This window comes from Kogia breviceps, chromosome 4 (genome assembly GCF_026419965.1).
Source record: "Kogia breviceps isolate mKogBre1 chromosome 4, mKogBre1 haplotype 1, whole genome shotgun sequence".
In the NCBI taxonomy this organism is placed as follows: Eukaryota; Metazoa; Chordata; class Mammalia; order Artiodactyla; family Physeteridae; genus Kogia; species Kogia breviceps.
The window spans coordinates 11,122,443-11,134,102 of NC_081313.1; the positions used below are offsets into that span (position 1 = coordinate 11,122,443).

Below are 11,660 nucleotides of genomic sequence, written 5' to 3' on the forward strand. Positions count from 1 at the left end.
TTGTATTGGGATATGAATTGTCATTTTCTTAGCCACACTCAGTCCTAGACATCAGAGGTCTTCCTGTGGATGTTTAACATGATAATTAAGAACAGGTAATATTAGTTACGCCTTGAACTCTCTGTGACTTGCTCTAATTGTTTAATTCTGAAATGGAATCAGTGCTCCTTAGCGGCATCCAAATAAAAGATTTTCGCTATCAACTATGGATGAATTGCTTCCATAATATTTCAGAAAAGGCAAAGTTGTTTGTTAAAAAATAACTTCTTGTTTTTGTTCTCTACATGGATATGTAAATCATACAATGTAACAAAGCCATTCTTTAAAGTAGCAAAGGAACAGCAATTTTTTAAAAGTCCTCCATATTTATTTTTTCCCCTTTGAGCTTAAAAAACAATATGGTCAAACTAAATTTTTTTTCCAAAAACTTGCTCTTGGGCTTAACAGCTTGTATGATAAGTTACATTTCAGCCTTGGAGGGAAATATGACAACTGACCTATACAGTTAGAAAAATAAGGCTATAATGGAGAGTTTGAAATTGTTAGCTATGACTGTACTATAGTATACAACAATTATGAGCATTTTTCAGTCAATTTGGTGAACAAAAATCATATCTATATGTGCAAATTATCAGTCTTTACAAAGAGCTCCTTTGGTTCACCTATATGTGCATATACAATGCTAAAGTAAATACTGTGCCATAAGTATAACTCATTAAATACATACCAAAGTGGGGGGGGAGGAGATGATAGGGCAAACATTGTACAGCATTTAATGTTGTCCAAATAATGACCTGTTGCTGTTGAGTTGGATAAGGCAAAGGTAAGATAGTTCCTTATATGTGAACACACACAAAAAATAATAACAATAAAGACAAAACTCCCTTGGAAGGACTCATACCTGGGATTAGTACTCATACTTCTCAATGGCAACCTAAAGTTTGATAGACAATGTAAATTGGGCTTGTTTATAGCCCAAGAAGAATTTTCCATACTGCTTCCGGAGTCTTGTACATAGTAGGCCAGACAGTGCCGCACTATGGCAGACTGTAAAAGCCAAAGGAGGTTGGCTACAGGTCACTGCCAATCAGTCTCGAGGCAAGGGTGCAATTATAACTAAGGAGTGTTGTGAGTAACTTGGAAACATGTTCCAACACCCTCTAAACATCTCTAAAGTAACTTCCAAACCATGGAGGTGAGTTTTCTCCATAATAGCTTGAGCCCGTGAAAGAGTAGATCGAGCACAAGGGTCCTAACCTTGCCCTAGAGGCGGATTATGCGAGGTCAGTTGTAGCTCCTCCACACTAACTCCCTGACTTTGTGCAAGTTACTTAAACTCTGCTTGATTAAGTCTTTTCATCTGATTATGGTTGCAATAAAGTTATGATAATATAGTGATACAACTTGTTTACCTGTATGGTGGGCTATTTAATGATCAAGACAAAGACTATAATGTTAAATCAGAAAAGTAAAATGTAGAACAGATCCCAAACTCACAAATATGTATATATTCTATGTGTTTATAAACTTTTTTTAAAACATCTTGTTAAAAAATAGAAAAAAAAAAAAAAAGAAATCCATGGCAGTCATGTCTAGGTGATGTGAGTCCTGAATGAGGGAATGAGATGTCAGAGGTAGTAGACTTCATGTAGGAAAGACAAGCAAGCTTCTGCTAGGAGGAAGGAAACAATACATAGAAAAAGAAGCTCTTAGAGACAGAAAAATGACTTTGGCAAGCTAATTTCATTGTGCTAGACGGAAGCTTGGAGGAGTAGAAGGAGTGAAGAGTAACTATTAGAAAGTTACTGCAAGGTCAAGAGAGAATTGGGTAGGTAAAGAATCACAGGAATTTCCAAAATTCTGATCTATTATTTACTGAATTCTCTGAATGCACCCTCCATTACCTCATTGCCACCTACTCTTGTGTTTTGTTTCACTTACTTCCTCCATCCACGATGGTGAAGATATGTTATTTATTTTGTATGATGGGTTTTGTGTTGTTTTAAATCAGACACCAACCCTAAGCACCCCTCCAAGTAGTCCTGATTTTATGTAAATCACATATGAAAAATCATATTTAAAAGGTGTATTTTTATTTTTTGCATAAACAAAATCATACTATTTATTTATTTATTACATATCATGGACATCTTCCCATGTCAGAACTCACAGACTTACCCCATTATACACTTTTCCTTACTGCATAGCATTCCACGGTGTGAGTGGACCAGGATTTATTTACACTGTTGCTGTGTTTCTCATTACAAACAATACCGTAATGTGTGTCCCAGTGAACGTACATCTGAGCTTATATGTAAGTATAATGAAGAGTCTAGATCCACTTTTTTTAAATTGAACTATAGTTGGTTTACAATATTGTGTTAGTTTCAGGTATACAGCAAAGTGATTCAGAAGTATACATAGTTTTTTCAGAGTAAAGAGTCTGACTGCTCACAGCTTTCAAGCCTCACACTAGTCTCTTCTCCTGTCCACGTGTGGGGAAGATGATGGAAAGCCCATACTTTCCCTTCCTGGGTACCAGTGGGAAGGTCACACCATGCAGCCCCTGGCTCACTCTCAAGAACCCTCTTCCCAGTCTCACCCACTAACCACAATAAAAACCCAAACTCACTTTGCTTTACTCTCTCAATGCACTTCAGACTTTCCTGGGACCCTGCCCTATGTTCCCAGAAAGCCTCATTGTGTGAGTAATGAATTTTTCATACTCTCTCAGTGCATGTGTGGAATCTAGACATGTCACCAAATGCCGGTGGGTGGTTGATCCTGTCCCTTCACAGGGGAGTCGCAAGACAGCAAGTGTTTATGTGAGACATATTTCTAGAAGTAGATTTACAAACACCAGCAGGCAATATAATGTTCCATTTTCCCCATTCTTAATAACTGTAAGTGATTTTTTAAAATCTTTTGCATACTGATAAGCCCAAAGGGAAATAGAGATAAAATTTATCAATAATTGCATTAATTTGTAATTATCTGATTAACAAGGAGTTGGATATTCTTTTCATTTATCTTCTGGCCATTTGTAATTTTTTACTGTGTACTGTCCTCATTCTGTTCTTATTTTTCTATATGTAGAAACATTTTATTAAGAATACTAGTCTTTATCTGTGGTATATATTGCATATATATTATCTCATTCTAATTTTAATCTTTTAACTGTGTTTAGTTTCTTTTTCTGTAGACAAGTTTTTAATCTTATATAAATAAATTATTCAGCCCTTTTATCTTTTTGGTATTCAGTCATGTTTAGGAAAGACTTCTACATCTTATGATTATAAATGTATCTTTCTATATTTTCTTTTAGAATATTTATAGTTTTATTTTTTTTACATTTATACATTTAATTCATTTGAAATTACTATTTAAATATACTGTGATATAGTTTGTTTCTTAATAAATGCCTAGCTATCTTAATACCACTAAGTAACTAATCTGAATTTTCTTGGCTGAACTTAAAATATCAGTTTTATCATATACAAAATTCCCTTATTCCAAACACACACACACACACACACACACACACACACACACACACACACACACACACACATATTTCTGTGCTTTGTTTTGTTTCATTGAGCTATGTAACTATGCATTGCTTTACCAAAAAAAAAAAAAAAAATCTACCTTTAAAATTTAATTATAATCTATTAGGGCATCCTCCCCTCTCCCACAGGATTTTTTCCCAAATTTTGAAATTTTATAGAATATTGTTTGCAATTTTAGCATTAGTTTGTCAGATTCCACACAAGTTTCTTTAGTCTTTATTTCTATAACATTGCTTTTTTGATTTTTAAAAAATTGATATCATAATTATATTTAGTCTTTCCATCCAAGATATAGAATAGTTTCCTATTTGTTTAGGTTTTCTACAATTTTTGCAGTTACATGTCCTGGATTCAAATAGGTGCATATTTACACACTTTACTGTTTCTAAATGCAGAGCATATCACATTTATATTTTTTATGGTAGCATTTCACATGTATATATTCACGGTAGCATTTCTTTTTGTTTTTTCAAAGTGCCATAATTAAAATGTAGATAGCATTTTAGAGTCAAGAAAATGTTGTGCCTTTATAATAGAAAAAAACTACATTTCTTTACATATTTTCAAAATATTATTAGATATTTTATGTACTTTTTGATACTGTATTGGTTTATATATGACTACCTTCATAAGAGTTAGAGGTTCTTTTATTGTACAAAATCTATTTCAAAAATGTGAATTGTATTTCTAATATATTTGGTAATTAATATTTAAAATACTATGGAGAATCTTCTTATAATCTAACAATTATTTAGCAATCACTTGTTTTGTAAACTTGATGTGCATAGATCAGATTTTCTTAAATTAAAAATCTCCTATACTCCTATATTAATATTTTCTATCAACAGCACACAAATCAATTTGTGTGAATCAATTGACTCATTTGAATGTTATTAACCCTCAATATTGCAATCGGGGCACTAGTGTCAGGGAACAACAACTGTTTAAGGAAAGCAGATGCTGTGATAAGAACATCCGTGATTTAATGACAGGACCATCTTCATTAACAGGCTATTTGTCCCCACGTCAATGAGACCAAGAAAATCAGAAGCCTAGATTCTATTATTAAGAACAGATAAGGCCAGTCAATATCAATATATGGTAACAATATAATCTCTATAATGCAAGCTTATCATGCTGATTTTTAAATTAAAAAAAAAATCTTACATGCCCTTTTAAAGTTTCTCTGAATTGATGCCATAAGAGAGGTCTAGCATCTAGGAAGTAACAATAAATCTATTAAACAAATGGCATTATTTCATCCTTTTTATGGGTGAGTAATATTCCATTGTATATATGTACTACATATTCTTTATCCATTCATCTGTTTATGGAATGCCATTTGCAGCAACATGGATAGACCTAGAGATTGTCATACTGAGTGAGGTAAGTCAGATGGAGACAGACAAATATCATATGATATCATTTATATGTGGAATCTAAAAAAATGGTACAAATGAACTTATTTACAAAACAGAAATAGAGTCACAGATGTAGAAAACAAACTTATGGTTACAGGGGGGAAAAGGAGGGAGGGATAAATTGGGAGATTGGGATTGACATATACACACTACTCTCTACAAAATAGATAACTAACAAGGACCTAATGTATAGCACAGGGAACTCTACTCAATACTCTCTAACGGCCTATATGGGAAAAGAATCTAAATAAGAGTGGATATATGTATAACTGATTCACTTTGCTGTACACCTGAAACTAACACAACATTGTAAGTCAACTATACTCCAATACAAATTTAAAAAATAATAATAAATCTATTATGAAGTATCAAGAAGTTGCCCAAGATCTCACAATCCAGGAGTACAAAGGAATTATGTTAATCACAATAACCCAGATATCTCAACCTCCTTAAAAATTCATCTACCTCTAAGAATTTCTGGAGCAGATCTCCCACATAGAGCCCATAGAGCCATTAGTATTATAAATCCACTCAGTTACATGTAACTCCCACTGTTTCTATCTGCCTTTGTGGGACTTTTTCTCCCTTCTCCCTCCAGGACTGCCCTGGGTGCGAGGGAGTTCCTGGAAACCTGACTTGTATGCCTGAGGCTAAGCAGGAAGGCTGTGTTAGTCTCCTGGGATGTAAGAGGTAAAACTAGTTTTCAGCGGGTCAAGGTCCTATACTTGAACAGGATTGATACCGAGCAGGGCCCTGTGGGGCTCCGGGGCGCAAAGCCTTTCTGTTCCTCCCATTTCTTTGATTACAGGAAATAGGCTTCATTCAGCCTCCATGACCTTCCCTGAGTTCCAACGGGCAGATTCAAGCAGTTGTTAATTAGGGAAGGGAGGGGATGTGAGACAAGGGAGAAAACAGCCAGGAGAAACAATAGTGCAGCCTTGGGGCAAGGTCCTGGTTCCCCATCAAGAGATACACACAATATCTTTGAGCTGTTTTGCAGATACTGAAACCCTGCTGCCCCCAAGCACACAGACCCCAGACCTGTTGGAACCAGAAGGTTGACACCGACTCCCACTTTCCTCCCCACCAACCAATCAGAAAAATGTCCACGAGCTGATCACGCCCCTTTGAACCATTACTATAAAACTTCTCACTACCCTCTCCAAGTGGGTACACACAGTTCTGAGGACTTAGCAGAACTGTGGCCCCTTTTGCCTTGCAAAGCAATAAAGCTATTATTTTCTACTTCACCCAAAACTGTCTCTGAAATTTAATTCGGTGTCAGGGTACAGAGGCCGGATTCAGCTTAAAGTTCTTCTCCAGGCTTCCTTTTCTCTAAACACAGGTATGATTTCTATCTAATAATGTATTGAGTAGACACATGTACCCTCAGGGATTGTTCTAAGAAATATAGATGAAAAAATGAATAAGGCATAGGGTCTGATTTCCAGAAGCTCATGATCTAGTACATGCCTATTTTAGAAAAGAAATACAGTATAGAAATAGACCAAAATTGCCTGATTGCTTTTGGAATGTTTGAAGAAGTCACCTCATTTTTAATTATCACTGCCTCATATTGTCTTGGATATGACATTACTATTTCATCAATATCTGTTCTTCAGATCCGTGGGAGTCTTTAGCAGATGTGGTACAATTCAACCTTCAGACTCAAAGCCAGACTTGGGCTCTGTTAATGCAGAAAAGGGAAAGCAAGCCCCTCCCATCTGTCCAATGTTCACCTCTCTAGGCTTACCCTGCAATCAGGAGTTGCCAGAGAAAAGAAACAGTAGTTTGACATTTCTAATTTTCCTATATTCTGATGTATATTTCCATTCTAAAATAACCCCTTGATTTTCACACATATTATGTATATGCCTGGGACACAGGTAAATCTTACTAAATAAGAAAACATAATATCATGCAAATAATTAAAGAATACTGCTTTTTGTAGCCACTTATTTTCTCTCTTTTAATGTAGTAGGGGGGAAAAAACAGAGACAATTTTCCAGTATCCATTTCCACAGTAAGGAGACAACTAGGGTTACCTAGAAGTCCATTCTTTATCACTCTTCAAACCAAGTTTAAGTGCTAACTCCAAATCTACTGCTAACATATTCAAAAACCTGGTCTTTGGGGTTTAAGTTCTTGGCATGTGGCCTCCTCCAGATTCCCTAGACTCTAATTCCTCATCTACAATGCAGCTTCTGAAGAACAACTGTCAAAGCTTCATACACATTGGAAAAGAGATTTTCCATTCACTGCCAAATGAAAAGTTAAATACCTTATTGAAATGCATAGCAAAATCCTCTATCACCAGAGGGCAAAAGTTGCTTTCAGCACTTTATTTAAACTTACATATGTTATTACTGTCTGGCACATAAAGTAGCTCAAAAGCTTTCGAGATGTTTTCTTCACTTTATAGGAAAAAATGGTCTGTTAATGTTTTCTTTTTTCCACAGAAGCATCAGACTATAATTACACCAAATCTCCTTATGTTATAACTAGGGAAAAAGAATGGGGGTGTTTACATATTTAAATGAAATTCTTAATTCCTCCAAATTCTGCCATGATTTTTGAAAATCTGTTTACCTCATATTCCAAAGGCCCCCATGACATATGCTACCTATGAATAATATTTTTAAACCCACATATGCTAAATACACTGTTACTGTTCTCACATTATTAGTCAAGTAAAGTTCTTCACTAATTCTACATAACAAAATGTTCCCAACACTTGAAGACACTTGCAAATTATCATAGTTTTTGAATTAATTTTTACCCTGAAGCTCACAAAATTAATTTTTAAATTCCTTGAGGAAAGTGTGAAACCAAAAGTAGAGTTAAGTAGCAAAGTTTCATAACAGCCGTTAGGCCTTTCAACCATAGCCCAAATTGACTATTTTCGTTTAATCTTTTGTTTCATTCTGCATCAACATGTATTCTGAGAAATGTTTTGCCTTCTCATTGGGCCTTTTCGCCTGCTGACCTCAACTATGTAATGGTCAAGAACTTTTATTCCAATCCTCAAATAAAACTCTAAAGTAATCATGGCCAAGCTAAGTACGGGAAGATACAGAAATAGGAAAAGTCTTCAAATCCCCTCGTCTTTCTGCCATGCAATCTTCCAAAGCAACACTGCTTTGACCACCCCTTTCTGCCATTTTGAATACCTCTTATGACAATCTCGCCTCTTTTGGGCACTCGGTTTTGATTTTCTCATGTGTCCATTTCTATCGTCCTAACCTGTTGTCCTAGTTTATTTTTCACCTTTTCACTCAATTCCTCTCTCATGTTCTTCTCTCTTGTGAAATGGAGCTGCACCAGAAAAAAACAAGAACTAAATGAGAGAAAGTAAACGTCTGTCCTCGGGCTATTATCTGAAGTTTTGTTGACTTTTTTTTTTGCACATTTGTTCTTGCTTTCCCCAAATATCTTCAGGTTTGTGCTGCTTTTTTTTTCTCTTATTCTCTTTCTACTGAACTACTACTATGTCGTTTCCTATCCCCTGAGGATCAACCCTCATTCTTTGTCTAGCAGATTCACCTACCCTGGTAAACCAAGTGTTCCCCGGATGATTATTAGCCATCCATCCACTTCAAGGTAAGATGTATTTTAACAATTTTCTCTTGCCTTTGTTCTAAATCAAAGGAGTTATTTTAATTTGGGGAAGTTGAAGGATGTGTGAAATCCTTTGACCCTGCAGCATCTCCCCTAAAATAATGCCATGTTCTTATGTATATTACCTATACCTAGGGCACTGTGACAGATTCAACGCCCCCTCGTCCCTTCAAAAATAGTTATTGTGTGCAAAGAAGATTAAGCCTTAATAATTCAAAACATTCATTCATTGTTCAACAATTACAGTTATGATATGGAAGCTTCCATATACCAGTTGTAAAGCTAGGCATGAGGGATACAAAGGTAAATAAAAGGTAGTTACCGCCCTTAGGCACAGTCGAGTGAGGGATGCACCCAGCACCATAAGATCATTGCTGTGACTGTGACCATCATATCATGTGACAGCAATTGGGAGTAAGGTACCTAATCCAGATTGGATGGAAGGAGTCCTGGAAGATTTCCAAGTGGAAGGGACAGCCAGGCTGGGCTGAAAGACCAAAATGAGACAGCCAGACATGAGAACGGAACTGAAAGAAGATGTGCCCGGAAAATGTGCAGTATTTACAAACATCCTGAAATTACGAGTTCAGATATTGGGAGTGGGGGATATGTGTGGGGGTGAGGCTGGGAAAGAAGGAAGGAGCCGGATAATGCAGGGCCTTTCGTGCCAAGGTAAAGATTATGATTTTATCTCAAAGACAGTGGGGAATTACTGAATAATTTACAGCAGAAAAATAGCACATTACTGTGTTAAAATATATTAAAGTTAGTGTTATGTAGAGGATAAAAAAACCACGTTGAGGACATACAGATCCAGGTGTGCATTCCAGCTCCACTCTTGCTTACCTGTGTGCTCTTGGACATGTTTAAGGTGTCTGATCTCTACTTTCTCCATTTATAAATGGCAACAGAACCTGCCAGGTGGTGAGGATAGATTACAGAGGGAACTTACTTAAAACAGCTACTATGTTACCCTCTGGGCTGCTTATTCTCTGCCTGCCCTACGCCTCCCCTGTCTCCATCCATTCTCCAGCTTTTGCTCCCTGCTCTATGCCCTAGAAGTCCGACCCTGAAAGACTGAACTGTCTTGGCTCCCTTGCCGTCTGCCAGTGAGAGGTACCAGCAAGAGATGGGAAGTGGGGAGACAAAAGGGCTGGTGCATTTCTTCTCTGCTCTCAGTCCTTGCTTTGATGTTGTGGCTCTGATGGTGGTTGCATCCTTTCAATACCAAGGCTTCTCCACAGCTCTAGTCCTCATGGGGCTCCAGGAATATTTTTTCTTCCCTTTTCCCTTCACATTTCCCACTCTGATAGCCCCCTAGTGGCCTCAACATCCTCTTTTGGTTTTCTTAACTTTGCTACAACTCTACAGTTTCTCGTTAAAGTTTCTTTAGTTGATAATCTGAATCCTGTCCTCTGACAGAATTCCATCTGATATACCTGGTTTATAAAGGGCCAGTGGCAACAGTTTTATAGAGGACTCCAGTACCAAAGAGTGACGTGGGAATGGCATTCTTCTCGTGTTAGCATGCTCTAAAATGTGCTATCCAAATAGAAAGCAACATGGTTATTTATTAGTTGTGGTATAACATGGATTGTTAATCCTTTTTCATTAGTACTATAAACAACGGTAAGCAGTTGCTAAGCAGTTGGTATGAGGTTTATTCTTCAAAATCTGTTACTTCTTTAATTTTGAATCCTAAGACTTTTTTTCATGAAAAAAGTGGAACGACTCTACATGTGGGAGAGGTAAGAGTACATCTGCCATCATAGCTCTTTTGGTGCCAAAGTCCCTGCAGTGGGAAGACTACAGTCTGTTGTAGCTATTAATATTGCAGAAGGAAAACCTACAGGAGAAGATATTTGCAGTCAAACACACTAAAGTCAGAATATTAAAAAGTTACGCATTTTTTAGCCGTAGTGGCATACCCATAATTTGATGGTATCTTGGTTAAATATTAGTCCGTGTTTAGATTATTTTCACCAGGTTTTTACAGCAAGGACATTTTTATTTTCTTTTGGTGGGGAGGGAAGCAAAAAAAAAAAAAAAAAAACTCTAAATCATTTAAGAGCTTATAGATTCAAGAGAAATTTTCTTTATTTTTCAGAATATTTTTACTTCTTTATCTTAGCGTAATAGAGCATTTCACAAACTCAAGTATTGCCTCTAAAAAGATAGAAGAATGAAACACAAGGCTGTCTTCCTTTACATAAAATCTGCCCCAGGGAAAAGGATGGAGCACATAACCAGGCAACAATATTTTTGAGGAAGCATGGTGATTAAAAATTCTTAACAATGCTGGAGACTTTTTTAAAAAGTAGGCAACTGATTAATAATCAAGTAAATCTGTTATAGTGTAAAATTACAGATATAGGCCAAGAAGGGTATTCTTTTCCATGTTATATCTAGCTTGTATCTTGTAAGTAAGAATATCTGAGTATCAAACAAATGTACCTTGTTTAAAAAGCAAAAACAACAATAAAAACAATGTTAATCCTGATTGATTAAAAGGTCTACAAAACAGTTAAGGGAGTTAAGGGCTTGTTCTTTATAATGCAAAAGGATTTGCCACTTTCCATAATGTTTTGCTTTCTACAATGTGTCCTACGAGGGCATACAAGTGTTTTCTAGATTACTAACCACTTCAAACTTAAGCTTTTCTGGAATTAAACATAAGCTTTTCTGGAATTTAATAAAAATTTTGGTGAAAGTAGGCACATATACTAAAATTGGAACGATTAGCATGGCCCCCTGCACAAGGATGACACGCAAATTCGTGAAGTGTTCCTTTTTCTTTTTTTTTTTTTTTTTTTCGGCGGTACGCGGGCATCTCACTCTCTTGGCCTTTCCCGTTGCGGAGCGCAGGCTCCGGACGCGCAGGCTCAGCGGCCACGGCTCACGGGCCCAGCCGCTCCGCGGCATGTGGGATCTTCCCGGACCGGGGCACGAACCCGCGTCCCCTGCATCGGCAGGCGGACTCCCAACCACTGCGCCACCAGGGAAGCCCGCGTTCCATATTTTTAGAAACAAAGACCCAAAAGAGCCAAAAATA

The 11,660-nt window shown here is 36.8% G+C and overlaps 1 pseudogene; it reads left to right on the top strand.

Moving 5' to 3' along the window:
* The first annotated feature begins 11,312 nt into the window (after nucleotides 1-11,312).
* On the top strand, nucleotides 11,313-11,404 carry LOC131756475 (U6 spliceosomal RNA; annotated as a pseudogene).
* The last annotated feature ends 256 nt before the right edge of the window (nucleotides 11,405-11,660 follow it).